Source organism: Hetaerina americana, unplaced genomic scaffold (assembly GCF_022747635.1).
Source record: "Hetaerina americana unplaced genomic scaffold, ioHetAmer1.1.p SCAF_53, whole genome shotgun sequence".
Classification (NCBI taxonomy): Eukaryota; Metazoa; Arthropoda; class Insecta; order Odonata; family Calopterygidae; genus Hetaerina; species Hetaerina americana.
The window spans coordinates 305,398-325,098 of record NW_027287128.1 but is presented as its reverse complement, the minus strand read 5'-3'; the positions used below and the strand labels follow the sequence as shown (position 1 = coordinate 325,098).

Below are 19,701 nucleotides of genomic sequence, written 5' to 3'. Positions count from 1 at the left end.
ATCAGAAATAGAAAAACTTCAAGTCCAGAAGAGCTTTATGGTCAGTTTACAGAGGTTGGGAAAAATCACCATATTTTTCACTAAATCTTCATTGCATTAAAGAATTTAAAAACTTTTACATGATGATTTCTTGGAGAAAATAATTTACTACTTAAAAGTGTGAATTTTTATGGAGTTTATTTATTAATGAATTCATTAAGAGAAGATTTAAAAATAATTGCCAGAATGTAGTATCTCCAAGTCAAGAGCCAAGCACTAGACCTGGGGTCTAAGGGAGGTGGGTGGGCTTGGTAACCCACTCTGCGACATACCCAAAATGAATGGGTCCCCAAAGTTTCCCCCTACTGTCTAAAGGGAACCTATGCCGAATTTTTTCTTGATTTTTTCAAGGTCAAAGTTAATGATGACTCGTAGTATCGCCAACAGGTTTGCTTATCATCGGTGCATGATAAGAACTTGGTAGGTTGTATTGGGGGTTGCCTACAGTTCAAGGATTAAAGATTTCACTTAAGTCCAAACCCTCACTCGCAATTTGGTCAGGAGGAGTGATTTGACTGGAGTCCAAATTGCAAGGTAGAGTTTGGACTTAAGTGAAATCACTCAACCTTGAACTGTAGCCTACCTCCAAGACAACTTACCAAGTTCTTGAAAGCACTTGAGCAAACATTTCTCAGCAGACACTTCCAAGGAGATTATGAAGGTATGACTTCAAAATAATGCGCACTGGTTTAGAGTTTCTTTTTACACATTTATTTCATTCTTTGTTTTCTTTTAATTACATTTTTTAACATGCGGACTGAAATAGGAAACAACACATAATTAATCATACATTGGTTATGCATATAATTTCAAGTGTGAAATAACAATGATTATTAAGTTTCATTGCATTCATTTCATTGGATCTTGTTTAACAGAAATATTCAATGGAAAGAGAAACACCCTTCCATCATCTGTGGATAACCAAAAGAGGGATGAGAGAGAGCACTGAGCATGGATGTCTCCGAGCACAGCCGAATTCTGGGCGGTGACCATGGGCACGACATCACCCGAGGGTAGCAGTGGAGACCTGAGTACTGGTGGTGGGAAGGAGACAGCTGCCCTCCAAGTGCATGAGTGGGCCTTGCGCCCCCTACCTGCAGCTGCATCCAAGGGTTCCCACACATTTTCCCCATGCCCAGCTATTGACTTCAAAGTAATCTGGTTTAGTAATAAGTGATGATTTTAACAACAGGAGGAGGTAATTCAAAACTGTGATTGTTCATTGACCGGATAGACCATGACACTATTAATCATTACATTTATTGTTGCGTCTATCCATAGTATATGCCTGTACCAACTTACAATTGTAACATTTTTGGACTAATTAAATGCTTATGACACTGATATTCCAAAGTGTTCCCTGTATTATTTCCTCCATTACTATCAACATTGAGAAAAGCCATTACTACATAAAAACATAAAAAACTTAGCTTATGCAGTATGGATGAAGATGGTTCTGGATTATACAAAAAGCAACATAGAGAAAAGAGACAACAAGGTAGAAAAATGGATAATTGAAAGAGTACAATACATTTGGAATTAAAAACTTAAGTAGACAGGAATGTTGTATTATGTAGCTCCCAAAGAAAATGTGCATGAAAGATCTTTCTGTTTCCGTAGATTCATGAAGTTGGTAATAAAAATTTGTGGCATTAAATTTAATTATTATAAATAAAAGAGTAAACTGAGTAAATGAAAAAATGCACAAAAACACCCAAAAAGTTAACTTCATGCATAGAAATAGTAATACTATGGTTGGTGCAAGGCAGATTGGAAATGCAGGCAGTCATTACTTAGTCAAAAGTCATGTTAAGCTCATGAAGTGAAAAGGAATGAATGACTATGTATCACTAATGAGAAGAGTAGCATGAAAGAAATGAAGAGCAATTGATATATCTTTGTTTGAATGAACTTGTAGGTTTTCGTGGAGTATATTAGAAAGAGGATTTTAAGAAAATGTTGAAGGAGGCTTTACAGGAACATGACTAATCTGAAACCAAAATCAATGAATGATGATTTGGGATACAATTCAGGGATTAGAGGGAAATAAAGTGCAGCTGTGCCCATATTTGCACGTCCACATACATGTCCCCATTGAGTAGACATGCAGAGTTAATGATGTATGGGAAAAGGCTAAAGATAGCATGTCAGGATGTTATTCAAGCCAAATTTGTGAGACAGCTTCGGTATAGAGATAAGCCAAATAATTAACAGTCACTAAAGAATGCACTTAAACTACAGTAATCAACACAAAATGTGGATTAAAAGTTCAATGTATATAAAATGTTCAGGTCTTAATGATCTCTTTCAAAAATGCTGGGACTTATTTTGGTGGAGTTTTTCTTGCTGGTGCCCAACTTTTAAAATATCAAACATGGCAAACAACTTCAAATTTCCCAATGAATCAAGGCCTTCTAAGAATGTAAAATCTGATTTTCAAATTGATGGATTCCAATAATAACATTCGTGCTTATGGCTTACACATGGCTTCTGAACTGAATGACCTTTATCTCTCTCAACAAACAGCTGTAAATCTTAATTATCATAATGTGGTCTTACTAATTTCCCAGGCCTGTAAATCATTATTTTTGCATCCATGCTCTGATTCTGATTTAGGTCAGATATATCATCCAAAAACTAGGCAATAAGCTCACCTCAGGCTTAGACGGCATTTTAATATTAACTGTAAAAAATATTATCTAAAAATTTAGCAGCCTTTACTTTTCTTGGTAACTAAATCTCTTTGATCTGGTGAGTTTCCAGCTCCACCCAAGGTAGCCAAAGTCATACCCCTATACAAGGGTAATTTTTGAAAGTTTTTACAATCAGATGAAGTCCTACTTGGCAACCCACTATCAACTATCCACCTCTGAACACGGCTTTAGGATATCAAGATCTACTTCCGCTGCCTCATATCACGTTATCAATCAAATATTGCCTGATCTGGACATCAGACCTGAATCTGCAGCACTCTTTTTTGACTTTTCCAAGGCTTTTGATCATTTTAACCACCAACTACTATTGTCAAAACTCACCAGCTTTGGCATAAGAGATGTATGCTTTGATTGGGCCAAGTGGTATTTAAGTGATAGACAACAATGTGTTTCCCTATACAAAAATGGGATGAGATACGTATCACCTCCTTAACTTATCAAATCCGGTGTACTCCTAGTGCTCTGTCCTGGGACCAGTTCTTTCCCTTTTGTACATTAATGGCCTCCCAGGTATTTTAAATCCCTTGCCTGGCACACTCCAAGTGTGCTATGCTGATGACACCAATGTTTTAGTGCCAGTTTAGTGTACTCTTATATCAATGACCTGCTGTCTAAGTCAATCCATGCCTAACTTCTGCTAAATGAGCTGTGCAAGCTAAACTCCCTCTTCCTCAATGTGGATAAAAGCTAACATCACTATCAATATTGATAGGAAATTAATTCCGCAAAATACCAGTTCTTGTTTCCTCGGCAATGAAATAGATAGGACCTTGGGATGTTCATATTAGGTTCAAGTTACGTTATGAATTAAGATCCGTAAGGTACAGTGCTGTTTTCCGCGGTTCCTCACCAAAAGCCAGAACAACATTTAAAATACAAAAAAGGACTGTTAGAATAATAATAATGTGCAATGCATCTTTTAATGCATCCTGTCATCCCCTACTTGAAAAGCTTCACATTCCACCTCTTCCACGTATGTATAAATATACAGTGTTAGGTGCAAAATTCAATTCTACAATGGCAGAGAAAATTATCATACATATAATACCAGAGCCTTTAAAAACCTGCACCAATCATTTGCAAGAACTACAAATTATGCACTTGGGCCCAAAAATATGGGCCTCATTCTTTTTAATAAGTTACCTAATAATGTGAGGAATCTCAATAAAATGCCACCATTCAAAAATAACTTTGTGAAAATCTGGTAAAACATATATTCTACTCAGTAAATGAATATTTGCAACTATAAATTGCAACTGCATTATTTTCTTTGAAGTGTTCTATGCTAAGCTTTTGTAATTTAGAATTTTCTCAAGAAAATAACCCATGAAGAAGAAAATCGTGCACAGCCATGTTTAAGCTAGAAGTTATCAATTTTGTGAAAGAAAAAGGAAATCGCGAGGCTGCCAGGATTTATCCATTAATAAATCTTTTAAATCAAGGTACCTTCTAGTTGGGAAAAGTGGATGATGCCTGGTATGAGAGACTACACAGAATCGGGCAGGATTAAAGGAGTGTCTTATGAAGAAATAAGCCAGTCGATCCTGGAAAAGTTGGTAAAGCGTCAGAGTGACTTGTGTAAAAAATGGATTTGAAAAAGATTTAGGCAATATTTCAACGCCAGTGCTAGAAGATGAGGAAGAGTTAACTTCGGAGAGCGAACTTGGTGATGTGCTAGAAGAGGTAATAAATGCTCTTAATTCATTTAATTGTGATTCACGAGACGAATTTCTTGGATTCGAGTGCTATATTTGACCTATCCTATCATATATTAATACATACGTGTTTATAATACGATGTACTCAACATGTATGTGAAGTACTATGTATTAGAATAAAGAAGTACTACCTATTAAGATAAATGAAGTATATAAATTATATGTTTTTTCTTTTTATCATGGATTTATGAGATGACATAACTGTAAAAGTAGCAGATCTGTATAAAATCAGCAGATCTGTATTTAGAAAAGCAAGCTTCCATACCAATTTATTTACGTGGGACTCTTCTTTAAATTATTGTGTACATAGGAATGTAAATGTTTGGATTTTTTCAATTTTCATTACACGCATCTTCATTTTTTTGACTATCTGAACGTTTTTGCATAGATAACATGCGCGTTACTGAAGGGAAAATACTGTACTTTACTTAATTGAGATTTAATTGATATGACAAAGTGTTTGAAGTATTAATAAATTGCAATAAATCAATGAAAAATCACACTGGCCTCCACATGAAACTTAGAAAAAAACATCAACCTCACTGAAACTTTCATAAAAAAGTCGTATGATTATGATTTTTTTAATACTTTAAGAGTTATGCCAATTTTTAGGTTGAAAAAACTGTGCAGTGAAACACATTTGCATGAGTAGAAATGTAGGAAGATGATAGTATGTCTATGTTGTACTTACTGGCGGCAATTCTCTTATGAGGACAATAACAGGATCTTCCAACAATAAGGCACTCACAATTACTGAGAATTGATAGGAAAATCCAACAATCTGAGTTGGCATTGCTGTGTCCCTGGGTGTCCTTGGCCCATAAAAATGCCCCCTTCCAATCAGAATCCTTGGGAGTCTTCTTCAGTAAACACCTGGCAGACTGCATGCCTACAAAGAGATCATAATGGTTGCATCAGTTGCTTGAAATGCAAGGATTAACACAGACTGTATTGCAAGATCTCTTAATTATCCTCCCCATAATATCATTTTATGGGCAGGAATTTCATTAAGAGTCTGATTCAATGAGAAATCAGCTATTATGTTACCCTTTCCAGGTATTTTTATTTGAAAAGGAATTAAATTAATACAGTGAAAACTTTATTCATAGTTCATGTTACTAATAATGTTGATTTATAAGCACAACTAAGTAAAACTACTGAATTGAGCGGCAGATGCTTCGAAATAAGCTAAGGATATTTTTTCCTGAATTCATATTTAATAATGACAAAGTTTTAACTTTCCAATGAGATATGATAATATGATATTACTTGCAGCAGATTGCACTCACTAGACCTAAGGTTGGTAATGTGTTCCTTATCGGTAGTTTGTTTTACCCATGTACTTCCCTTTTCATATGTTTGATTGGCAGTGTTTTGGGGTTTCAGGACCTGATAATGTATTGAAGGAACTGTTTAGAACAGGAACTCTATGGCCGTGATTGTCATCCCATGCTAATGCTTTTCAGTGACTACCACAGAGAGTAGCAGAACCACAGTTCATTGTATAGAGTGCTTCTCAGACTGGCTTAAGTTTTACTGTAAGAGAATGCCCATTGCCAGGGTTTAAAACCTCCAGCTTTTGCAACAAGGAGCCTCACAGAATGTGGGATGAATGCTTATTAATAGATAAAAAAAAGAAATTCAGTAAACTCACTTTGCAACTACCAAATGCCACAATTTCATTTATGGGCAGAGTAAACTAATTATCTTAATAATTGTTATTATTAGCTAACATTTGAGTGATATCTATTTGCTGAGCTGTCACTCCGCATTTAATATGTCCACTATTTGCTGAAGTTCAAATGACCTGTAATGGGTTAAAATCACTAATGTACAAATTTTCTGAGGACTTTTTCTGCTCTGGGTGATATTTATTTAATAATCATTGGAAAATATTTCCCCATTACAAATTTCAAAACAAGGTAATGAAATTACAAGTAATGCAAGGAATAATGTGTAATACAAGGTATACACTCATAATTACCTACAACAAAGATACACAAGTGCAAAATAAAGGAAATACAAAAATAGCAATATTCTTCCATTGCACTTGTGTACAAATAGACTTAAAAAAATTAACTGGATAAAGCAAGTTAGATTGAAAAAAACCTCATACTGAAAGGGATCAAACATGGCTAATTTTATTATTGAATTACGAAATAGAGAATGAAAAAATACATTAAGCGATAATCGGTTATAGCCTCACGAGATTTTAAATAATGGTATCGAAAATGTACAATGAGGAATGTTAAATGCATCAGGTTTCTCGCTAATCAGGGGTTAGTGCAAAATTCTAGTTTTTCCAGAAGCAAGGGCGGTAATTCGGTTTTGGAGCAAACGACAAAAACATTTGGCTAGCAATTTTTCTTCTGGTAGTAAATCAAGTTGAGTTCCAATAACATATTAACTAATATCAAAAGAAGAGAGGCCAAATCTACATGACACCATGCTTCAAACAAGCAATAATATGCAAAACATGCTTCTACTCTTGTTTAAAAGGCTTTTACACATAGTGTAATCATACAGAATAGGAGTCCTTTTCGCTTAATTGTTTGGAAGTTTTTAGTTAGTATGCTACTTAAATTTTTTGCACAAGTTTGGGGAGCCCTTTACAATAATGACTATGAGGTTACTTTCACTAGCATTCTCGAGTTCACCTTTTAACATTTAGAAATGTGCCACTGGGTCAGGGATCCGCTGCAAATGAGAAATTGATTCGTTGCCACTTTCGGGAATTATCGTCGTTTCGATATTAACAATTTTGGAAAGCAGTTCGTACACTTTCTTGACGTCTCCAATTTGATCCAGGCATTCTTCGACATGGAAAATAATAGCACAGTTAGCTCTTCTTCGCCTCTCTTCCAACACTCGGAGAGAATTTCTCATAATTATTCAAATCTAATGTGTTGTTTCGTGAGCACTGAGCCTGTCTTTTATTGCAGAAATTTCGTCTGACTAACCAATTTGTTTTTCTAAAAGAGCTGACAGCTCAGAGAAAACGTAGTATCACTTAGACTTAAGCATTTTTTATGAAAATGCGTATCAACATTTCGATCACTCTTCGACTGCGTTAGGAGATGTATCCACAAGACAATAGAGAATTTTCACTAGTAATAATACGAATAATATGCACTTTTAAGATGCTAAATAAATGGAAATTACTTCGATTGTCAACTATTTACTCCTTAAAAACATTACAAATACACCCTACCAAGAAACACTAAACTTTCAAAATGGCGGCTTATAATGTTTGTACATGATGGTAACACTTGTCACAAAAATATATTGGATACATATAGATAGATATAATGGATTTGGTTTGTTTAATATCATTTTTAAATGGGGAAGCTGAAAAATGGTCATTTCTATGCCCCCGGTACGAGTCCTTTAATGTTACTTAAATTTTGTAGAGGTATGATTTTTAAAGTTTTGAAGTGTTTCTCATAATTGATAATTAATAATGATATTCCTTACATTTTGAAATATTTTATCAATATTGTTGTTATTTAAAATCATACTACCTTGATCAAAAAGTTCCCGGAATAACCACCGTGTGGCGCTCCCATCGTTCCGATTTGAGTTCTGTTTTTTGTTAAATTGGTACATCTGTTGTTGATATTCCCTTTAAATCTTAGTGTCATAACTTGACATTTGCAAAAGTTACGTAGCCAAGAGTACATCTATCTCTGTGTGTGTTGGCGATTTTTTACAATTTCAGAAATGGATTTAAATTTGCAACAACGAACTTGTATTAAATTTTGCGTAAAAAACGGATTTAGTGGCGCACGGACGTTGGAAATGTTGGAAAAGTGTTTCGGCAACGATTCTCTAAAAAAAACGGTCGTTTACCAGTTGCACGAGCGGTTCAGAAGTGGTCGTGAGTCAATCGAAGATGATGAACGCAGTGGCAGACCATCGACATCGAAAGTCGGTGAAAAAATTGATAAAGTAAAAGAAATGTTGGTCAATAACCGCAAATTAACCATCAGAGAAATAGCGGAGGACTTGAACATTGCCTATGGATCCGCCCAAGACATTGTGGTTAATGATTTGGGTTTCCGTCGTGTAGCAGCAAAGTTGGTGCCAAAAGACCTCAATTTCATGCAAAAAAGAGACCGTGTTGACGTCTCAAAAGACATGATTTGCGAGGCTGAATCCGATCCCACATTCATCAAAAGGATCATTACTGGAGACGAGACGTGGGTTTATGAGTACGACACGCAATCCAGACATCAGGCAAGTGAATGGCGTTCACCAAATGAGCCGAGACCAAAAAAACCACGTCGTTTTCAGTCAGAAAAGAAGGCAATGCTGACGGTTTTCATGGATTACAACGGTGTAGTGCATCATGAATTTTTGCCAGAAGGCCAGACAGTAAACAAAGAGTATTATTTGGGCGTTATGAGACGTTTGCGTGAAGCAATTCGCCGAAAGAGACCAGAAATGTGGGCAGAAAACTCGTGGATTTTGCACCATGATAACGCACCGTGGCACAGTGCTATCATTATTCGTAATTTTTTGACGAAAAATGCAACAAATACCATCCAACAGCCACCGAATTCACCTGATTTGGCTCCCTGTGACTTCTTTCTGTTCAATCGAGTTAAAAAACCATTACGAGGAACGCGTTTTAGCAGCCGAGAGGAAGTAATGGAAAAATCGCAGGAAGCACTGATGGACATACCGAAAACCGACCGTAACTTTTGCAAATGTCAAGTTATGACACTAAGATTTAAAGGGAATATCAACAACAGATGTACCAATTTAACAAAAAAAACAGAACTCAAATCGGAACGATGGGAGCGCCACACGGTGGTTATTCCGGGAACTTTTTGATCAAGGTAGTATATCAATTTTTCCTGCAGGTGACATGACATGTACGATATTGTATACTATATGCCCTGTGAAATGGAATAAAATGGCGAAGAAACAACTTTCATAGCAACCCTAATATTGCTTGTAAAACTGATTAATTACCTAAGCACTGATACAGTATCTCTGCAGGTGCTAATAATAATTAAAAAGACAGCACACATAATGTGGTTAAAGTAAATTATTCTTCCTTCACTGGCTTCCTCTGGATTAAAAAAAGTCATGGTGATGTTTACAATGGCAAACAGCCTATATACTTTCTAGAAATATTGAGGTCATATGTGAAATCAACCACTAATAATGCCATATTCTTTCAAAGCTCTTTAACTGTAGTATAATTGCCTTCAAAACTTAACTCCCTAATTCATCAAGGGCACAGAAAGTTTCTAGTGAGCTCTGGCAAAATGTGTTAGTAGAGTCATATAAAAGAAAAGAGAAATCTGTATTGCACTGACTTACCATATGATTATATTCAGTAGTAATGAAAAAGATAAACCCTTAAAACCACTCATTTTATGGCCATGCTTTCGAAAGAGGCCTTTAATATTTTCTGAGTGAACATCCTAAACTTTAAACTAGTCTATCTACAGTTTTACCATTTTTGGCCAAAAAATGTTTGTTAAATATGGACGGCTCGAAAGGATCAATTTAAGAGAAACTTAATAAAAATTTCATTACAAAAGCACTTCCACTTAATAACAAGTACATATATTCAAGTGAATTCTGAAGAAGTATATTGCAATGGCAGCCTTACTGCAGGAAAATCTGTGGTCACTGCTTAATTGGAAAATATTTACCTACCTCAATTTAATCAGCAAATAAAGAATAATGGAGTGAGCGGAGCAAGAACCATAATGGCACTCCTTTTTAAATTTGTGCAAATGAAAACAATGTTTTCCCCTAACTTTTTCAAACTACGACGGAAATACTATAATCTATATATATAAAGGAGAGTGTTTGTTTGTATGTATGTAATTTGTTTACGTTGTTGCTGTCATAGAAACAGCATTTTACCAACTATGCCAGCAGGATACTTTTGCAAGAACACTATTGTATTCAGAATTGCCGAGATATTATACATGGAATACATCAAGGAAAGTCTTTTGTAGAAGAAAAATGGGCAACTTTGATCCTGAGAATAATATTTATTCATGTGACGCATTGGGCCGAGTCTACACAGTCCATCCTAACAACGCCGAATGTTATTTTTTAAGAATGCTTCTACATACCATTAGAGAACCTCGCTCATTTGCAGAATTAAGAACGGTAAACGGAGAAATATGTGAGACACTCAGAGAAGCTTGCCAGAATTTAGGGTTGCTAGAAGGAGATCAACACTGGGATGACTCATTGCGAGAGGCCAGTTTGATTTCTCTTCCAGGACAAATCCGAATTTTGTTTGCCATCATAATAACCTCCTGTAATCCATCTAACCCAAAAACAATATAGGAAAAATATAAAGAATCAATAAGTTAGGATATACTGGCTAAAGTTCGAAGTGAAAATCCTACATTGGATATTACGTTTAACTCCGACATTTTTAATAAAACTTTGATTATTTTGGAGGAAAAGTGTATCACCATGGTTAACAAGACTTTAGTGGAACTCGGTCTTTTTGCACCTGTACAAGATCAACAGGGTGTATTTTATCCAGATTATATACGTGAAACTAGCTACAATGTCTTAGACTTAGAAGCATACATCGCGGATAAAAAGCCACTTCTTAATGAAGATCAGAAATTCGCGTACAAAACAATAATGGATCAAGTAGATAAACAAGAAGGAGGTATCATTTTTCTTGATGCTGCTGGTGGCACGGGAAAAACATTTTTAATTAATTTAGTTCTCGCTGAAATCAGGGTTCATGGAGAAATTGCTCTAGCTGTTGCATCTTCAGGTATTGCAGCGACATTAATGGAAGGAGGAAGAACAGCCCACTCTGCCCTTAAGTTGCCACTTAATATTTCCCGACAAGAAAATCCCACATGTCATATAAATAAAACTTCAGGCCAGGCACAAGTTCTTATAGAATGTAAATTGATAGTATGGGATGAGTGTACGAATGCTCATAAAAAATCTCTTGAGGCCCTCAACGCAACACTTCAAGATCTTAGAGGAAACTGCAGTTTAATGGGAGGAGCTCTGGTACTCCTGTGTGGAGACTTCCGTCAAACTCTGCCTGTCATTCCAAAATCGACTCCAGCCGATGAAATTTATGCCTTTTTAAAACATTCTGCTCTATGGAATCATGTCCAAGAAATTAGCCTTAAACAAAACATGCAAATCCTCTTAAGAGATGGGAATGCTCAAAATTTTGCAAATAAACTTTTGGAGATTGGAGAAGATAGATTAGTTATTGAAGCATCTGGTATGATAAAATTGTCATCAGATTTATGTGTATCGGTGAAAACTGTCCGCGATATGATACAAGCAGTCTATCCTAACGTTAATCAAAATTATAAAAATTTAGAATGGTTGCGAGAAAGAGCCACTCTTGCTCCTAAGAACGATGATGTTAATGAAATTAACAAGGAGATACTAGCCATGCTGCCAGGAGACGTGATTGAATATAAATCGGTTGATACCGTAGTGGATGCTGACGAAGCCGTCAATTATCCAACGGAATTCCTAAATTCACTTGATCCAGCTGGATTGCCACAACATCGCCTTATACTTAAAGTAGGATCTCCAATCATTTTATTGCGAAATTTAGATCCACCAAAACTCTGCAATGGGACACGATTGTGTGTGACATAATTAATGAAAAATATAATCCAGGCAGTCATTTTAACTGGAAAAGGAAAAGGTGAAATAATTTTTATTCTACGGATACCTCTAATCCCAACTGATCTTCCCTTCAACTTTAAAAGATTACAGTTTCCAGTCCGGCTAGCTTTTTCAATTACCATTAATAAATCACAGGGACAGTCTTTAAAGTTTTGTGGTGTTGATCTAAGATCGCCATGTTTTAGCCACGGGCAACTTTATGTTGCTTGCTCCAGAGTAGGTTCGCCTAAAAATTTATATATTCTTTCTCCTGGATATGAAACAAAAAATGTAGTTTATAAACAGGTGTTAAATTAAAAAGATTCTTAAATTTGTATGAAGTAGTGTATTATTGTACTTTATAATTTGTTTTTATTTATGTAGTATATTTATATTATTGTTTCTCCCAAACCCGTGCAAAGCCGGGTATTCAGCTAGTATATAATAAATATGCATGCATAATAAAATAATGTGAAAGTACCAAGAGAACATTTATTTGCTATCTTTTCCAGTGGGTAGCTCAATTTTGTTTGGCATTAGTTCAACCATCTACCATTAATTATTATTATTACGTAATTACCGGTTAAGGTAGGTTTTTGGATGGACATAATTACTAATTAAATAATTTATGACCCCTAGCAAAACACAACATCCTACTTTACATCAGGTCCCTCTTCAGCTCTGAGTACTTTCTTCCTCCCTTCATCCTGTCCAACATCCCTATCCTGTTCCTTCCCTTTCCTCGTTTGCCTAACATTCTCCCCTCAATTACAGTCTTCAACAGTCTTTACAGTTCTCTCCCGCTAGCGGTCAATACCCCACTTCAGCCACTTTTCCTGCCTCCATAGGATTGCTCCCAACAAACCCCTCTCTTCGCCCACCATACCAAGTACTTCCTCATTTGTTTTCTTCTCTGTCCATTTCACCTTCTCCATTCTTCTCCACACCCACATTTCAAAAGCCTCCAATCTACGTCTATCCTCCTGCTTCAATGTCCACGTTTCCGCGCCGTACATAGCTATGCTCCATATCAAAGTTTTTACGAGTCTTTTCTTAATGTCCTTACTCAATGTCCCTGCCATCAACTCCCTCCTCCTTGTGAAAGCCTCTTTGCCTAGCGCAATTCTTCTCCTTGCGTCCCTACTACTTTGACCGTGTTGGTCCAAAACACTTTTTTGGTGAATTATGTGGAATAATCAATACTGAGATGTAAGTTTTGCAATTTTCATTTTTCATTACTTCTTTGTTCCTTAGAACTGACCTCTCCATTAACTATTACCAGTTAAGTCCAATTTAGGTATTTGATTAAATAATTCCATTTTTTGTTGCTGACTCTGCTCTCATAAGGGTCCCTATTGTGATGGATTCCCTCCTCTACAAGAAGAGCTATTATATTTAAACTGCTATGAGCTGTAGAGTTTATAGGAAGTCATTTTGATTGTCCTATTCTGGGTTTTACTTGAAAATGAAAGCATTCCAGACTTCTATGGTGTAAAACTTTACAAATACCTTGAGGTTATACTGTTATTTTATAGGGTAGGTTGATAAAAAATGAAGCTAGTAAACTAGTATTAAGGAAAAAAAATCAATCACTCAAATTAAAAATACTAAATGTAAGTTGATAACAATGCATATGTTTGTTATTGTTTTCATAGCACATTAATTTAAAATACCTAGTCAATTGTTCTCTGCCTTGTTCTTATGCTTCCACTCCTGTATTTAATGCTTGTTATCTCTAATTTGAGTCTTGTATTTAGATTGGCATTACAAAATTGTTGTTAGTTTTGGTCTTCACCAGAGACATTACAGTTGGAATTTACTCCAGATATCTTTGGGCATGTGGGTCGCATAGTCTGTAGGTAGAGCTTAAGACACTGACCGGAGGGCCCGAGTTTGATTTCTGGGCAACTCTCTCAGGGCTCCTGCATTTCCACCCAAACTATGTGATTTTTTCGGGTACCAGATCTTCCTGGGAAACCATAATGGGCACTGGGAAAGGAACTGGCTCCCCTACCCTGATGTTTGGATTTCACATACTGTCATGCTTAGTACTGGGTGAACTCTACCATCACCTACCAAACCAACCTTAGGGTTGGTTACTGTGTTAATGTTTTTATCTTTGGGTGTAATATAATAAAGTCTATAGCAATGGTTTGCATTAATTCCATTGAACATATATATTTTTTGAGATTGCATTTCAAACTATCCAGACACTGTTTCATTCTGTTGCAATTTAAAATTGTTTCTATGGCCAACTTGATTCATTCTAAAACATTTTTTACTTCTTGTGTTCCTCTGAGTCAATCTGTAATGAGGTGTCATGGTCTCTCTTTAGCATTTTTTGACATTTTTTAAACCCTCACTGAACTCTTACTCAATCATCCTGTTGTGGTCACAACTCCCAGTAACCTCCTTTAAAAACTTGTTTTAAGCTGGGAGTGTGACCATAACCAAAATAGAATACCCTCGCCTAAAAATATTTCTTCATTCTAATTTTTGGAATTAACATAATAAATATTTTGCCCAGTGGTGATGGCAATAATAATAATAATAATAATACATTTATTTGTCCGGAGATTTGTTGCATATTCATACATACACAAATATAGGACACGTCAAATATAATTTTCACAATTTCACAATAGAAGAGATACAATATATAAATATATATATATATACATACCAATACACTAGTATAATTACATATCAATTGTTTAAGCCGGAATTGATGCATTGCGACAATTCAAGGTATTCATTTACAGAATAGAACATATTATTTTTTAAAAGGTTAAACAGCTTTTTCTTGAAAACAGGTACTTTTGTTTCATATTTCATTTCATGGGGAAGTTTATTGAATAACCTTAAGCCCATTGCTTTGGGCCCATGGGCAGTATTGTATGTCCTGACAAATGGTTGGTGCAGGTCATTGCAGGTCCTTGTGTAGTGACTATGGTAATTGTGGTTGGACTTGTAATGGGAAATATTACCCTTTGCATGTAAGATGACATTAAATATATATATGCAAGGTACTGGTAATAAACCAAGTCTTTTGAAGAGAGGTTTACATGGTGCATTGCAAGGAGCATTGCTCATAATGCATATAATCCTCTTTTGGATTTTGAAGATTATGCCCGCATGGGGAGAGGAACCCCAGAAGAGGATAATGAAAGTAACACGAGAATAAAATTCACCATAGTAAATGGATAGAAGGACCTCTAAATTTACAGAATACCTAATATTTCTAATAAGGAAGCATAGGGAGCTTAACTTGCTGCGTAATTTGAAAATATGTTCCTCCCAAGACATGTTTTTCTGCAGGATTACTCCCAGGAATTGGGTACTGGAATTTTGGGGAATGCTCACACCTTCTACATCTACTGAGATTGCAGATGAAACTTTCTTTTTATTAGTAAAATAAATCAGGCTGGACTTATTTAAATTGGGTTTTAGAAAGTTATGAAGACACCATGCATTGAAAATCTGAGCTACTTCGGCGGCTCTTTCTGTCAAGCTGTCTACTGAGGAGGCTGATACAATGATATTTGTATCATCAGCATACAGTATTGGGTCTATCCCCTTAATGAGCTTAAGATTGTCTGGGAGATCATTGATATAGATTAAAAATAAAATAGGACCAAGTACCGAACCCTGGGGAACACCCAGTGTTACTTCTCTACCAGGGGAAACAAATTTGGAGTGAATAGTGATGCTCACTGCTCTCTATAAAACTCTTGCTTATTTGACTTATAATATTGATCACATGGGTACATAGCATATCTTAAATTGTTCTTGGAGTTCATGTAATGCAAATAAAAATATTCACAAGAATTTTGTTTTAATTTTGGCCACTTCTGATTTATTGTTATAAGATATTTGTCTGATTAGGATAAGACTTTATTGTGAGAGAGTGTGGAATAGTAATACAGTTTCTATGTTGGATTTGATATCAAATATTAGATTAGCTGGAAAATATAGGCACTTAAAATTCATATATAGATCGACACATTTGTTCAGATTATAGATTCCAGTTAATGATTATAATAATTTAATAATTCCAGGTTATCTCATAACAGTTATTTGGTAAAAAGGAAGTATTTAGTAGTGTTGGTATTTTACCGTATTATCAAAACTAAAGAAATTCTAATAAATGGAATACAGTTTTGAAATTTACTGGTTAATTTTTCCTAATTCACTCTATCATACACTTTTTTGGAATATAATAAACAAGAAAATACGTCCTGATTGTATTGGACATTCGGCTTGATCAGTGATCTTATTAATGCAATGGTATCACATGTGCCTCTCCCCTTCCTAAACCCAAACTGATCATTCCCTAAGTAATCATTTGCCTTGCTCTCCATCTTTTTGTTGATGATCCTGATAATCACTTTACCTGCAAGGGAAATCAAACTTATTGTTCTGTAGTCATCAGATGAAGTATGTAGCCTTTACCTTATTTGGAATAGAAACTAACATTGATCTTACAAAGTCTTCCGGCCCAATTCCTTTCTCATAGATGCTATGAATCATCCCATATAGTCTCATCCTCCCACATTTTCCCAAACCCTTTAATAGTTCCGCACCAATGTTGTTTACACCCATGACCTTATTTGATTTCATCTCCATTAATGCCATTTCTATCTCATCGTCAAGCATGCCTCAACATAAGCTTTCATCTAAGTCATTTTCTCTTTCCATGTCTAAGCTTGTTGGCCTAAGTCCTTTTCCATACAGCAATAGCAAGCAATTGCGAATAACAGATTTGTCATTGGTCCCCTGTAGCATTACATTCACCTCCACTGAAGATGTGTTTAGATGAAAGCAAAATTTCAATGCAGCATTTTACGTTGCCTCAACTAAAGCTGCAGTTTAACTGATAACTTTCAACTTTTAACAGTTATCATAACATAATACTGTCAACAATCCAATGAAAATTGAACCAAATTTACATAACTTGTTACAAAATTCCATCGAAATACTTATCCGTGAAATGGTTTTACATTAACATAATATTGGATATTACAATAAATACATATAAAATTAATTCCTTGCCAATTGACCTTGTAAATTATCTCTTGAAAAGAATTTAAAAATTGTGTAAATAAGGCATTCAGTTCCAAAACATTCATTAGCTAGCAATGGATAAGGGCCTTATTGTAATGGGTGAATACATCTTGCTAAGCTGGAGGGTAATGGATAGTACAGTATATGCAATCAGAAAATTAATAAATTTTAATGCTCAACAAAGCTTTTAGCAGAGTATCAAAATTTTCAAGCCTGTAAAAAGGCATAGATTTGAAATAGCAGACTATCATTCATGCACCAATCAAATATTAATAGGCAAAACCGGCACCAACACATTGCATATCACATGTGTGTGACAATGTCATTCTATGGACAAGTTGTTGGCTGACATTGACTTATGTAATCAAGCTTTGATACATGACTTAATGCAAACTCATGAACCTTATACCCAGTGCCTGGCAGATGGGCATGAACAATCAGGCAGTAAGCTAGTTGTTGCTTTATGCTGTGGTTGGTGCTTATTATGTTACCGATGTGAGGAGCAGTAAATATTTGTTGAAAAGTGTTGGTTTACAAAGGTATTTGACTATTATCTTGAAATTATATTTGTACATTCACAGTTGAATATTCTATGTCATCCCACTGGTATGAGGGCATGCATCTGTTTAAATTCTCTTGGGCTTTGGTGTTTGGGCAAAATTTTCCTGCTATATGGAAACTACTCTGACCATTTGAATAAGGTGAAAATGGGTTTAGAGATATGAAAGATGTATGTATCTATAAACACCAAAGCCAATTACTTATAATTCTCCTTTACTACCTACCTACTTGAAAATGAGATGACCTCCAATCTCCACCATATCAAAAAGAGCAGGCACAGCATATAAGCAGGCAATAAATAAAGAAGTATTAATTAATATAGTCAAACTCCAACTGAATATTTAGAGTTATCTGGATGTCTCACATTACCCACAACAAACAAAATTTATATGCATACCTGATATGTTGCAATACATCACAAATGTAACAGTGTACTACAGGTATATTCCTACAGCCACAAAAAACTCATAAGTGATAATGATGATAAGTTTTTGGATTGTTATTTATTCAAAAAGAGCACTATGATGAATGGCTACCTATTGGGCACTGCATTGTGCAACTAGCTGCTCATTATTATACACAGCAATATTCATGTATGCATTTGTGTTTTTTGTTTGCCATTTAGAAAGTAGCTACTGAATATTCATTTTACATCTTAATGCTACTTATTTCATTGAAAAGTTAATGATAATTACTTATAGTAATAAAGTCACCAAATCAATTAGCCAAGTGGTCAACTTTCTTCAGACTAATTATGTTGCTTCCTTTAGGTATACAGCCAATCATTCCAGACTGATATTGAACTCATTTCTATTTAGCTTTTTTAGACAATCATCTTGCTGAGAACTGCATTATTCAAAGCTATCATAAAATGTAAAACAATTATATAATATTACTCAAATTATGTAGCAAATATACAATTTCTTTTCTTTGTATAATTTTTAATGATACAAATGCTGAAAGTCTATCAAGTTACATGGAAATCAGTTGTTATTGCTCTTTTGAATCAATTATGTGGGCTTTTGAATTTTCTCTATCAAAAGCTGTCTACATTGCAAGTATTTCAAGTGATCACAACCACAGTCCTTGCCTTTTCCACCACCATGCAGGACACAGCCAACAACCAGGCGAGTCCCATTTTTGGCTGGGCTCATTCTCATACTTGTGTCCATCATAAAGTCATAAGATTAATAATCAAACCGGTTACCCATTGCCTTCTGCCATAATGTTTATAACATGATACCATCATTGACAAGGCCACTTCATTTGGCTCGGACACTTTTTCAGCCACCCAACTGAGGGATAAGCACTGCAAGGGCTACCTTTCATCTGGCTTGTCCCCTTCAATCTATAGACATGGGTGACCTCACCAGAACAAATTTTAAATACTCCCAACCCCTCAGGGGATCATCATAAAACACACTCTTCCACCACATCAAGGATTCAGTCCATAGCGAGGGCCACATAAAATGACGCAGTAAATACTTTGTACTAGGATGTTTGGATGATATTGGGGAAAAGGAAATAGGAGAATATAAAAGATGAGATGGAGATATGTAATATATGTTAGCGCTGTATGATGTGAGATGGGACAGTTAAAGGATAGTCAAATGGGTCAGCAAAAGGATAAGGAAACCATGGATTACTGATAAGAATAGAAAGATTAACAAGAGTAGGGAAATTGAAGAATTTATAACCAATTCAGTAGAAGGGAGTGAAAATATATGAATATTAAACAGAGCAAGTACTTTTATGAAATGAAGGGTGGCGGAAGACTGTGTGATGATATGGAGAATTGACAAAGGAAGGGTAAAATGAGTGTCATTTTCAGAAAGGCAAAGGCACAATGGGAAAGTTAAAGGGGAAATCTGTGTTTTTAAAATGTATATATATATATATATATATGTGGGTCGTGGTAGTCCAGTGGGTAGAGCGTTGGACTGCTAACGAGAGGGTCCCGGTTGCAAT

At 35.4% G+C, this 19,701-nt stretch overlaps 1 long non-coding RNA gene across 2 annotated transcripts; it reads right to left on the bottom strand.

The window, feature by feature from the left end:
- Positions 1-802: 802 nt before the first annotated feature.
- LOC139694719 (uncharacterized) lies at positions 803-7,456 on the bottom strand. Of its 2 annotated transcripts, XR_011702203.1 has the most exons (4): positions 7,431-7,456; positions 7,128-7,283; positions 5,162-5,359; positions 803-1,185 (listed from the first exon to the last, which is right to left on the bottom strand). It is a non-coding gene; the product is annotated as an uncharacterized lncRNA (long non-coding RNA). The 2 variants fall into 2 exon arrangements; XR_011702202.1 differs by lacking the exon at positions 7,431-7,456 and having other exon boundaries at positions 7,128-7,418.
- Between the last annotated feature and the right edge of the window lie 12,245 nt (positions 7,457-19,701).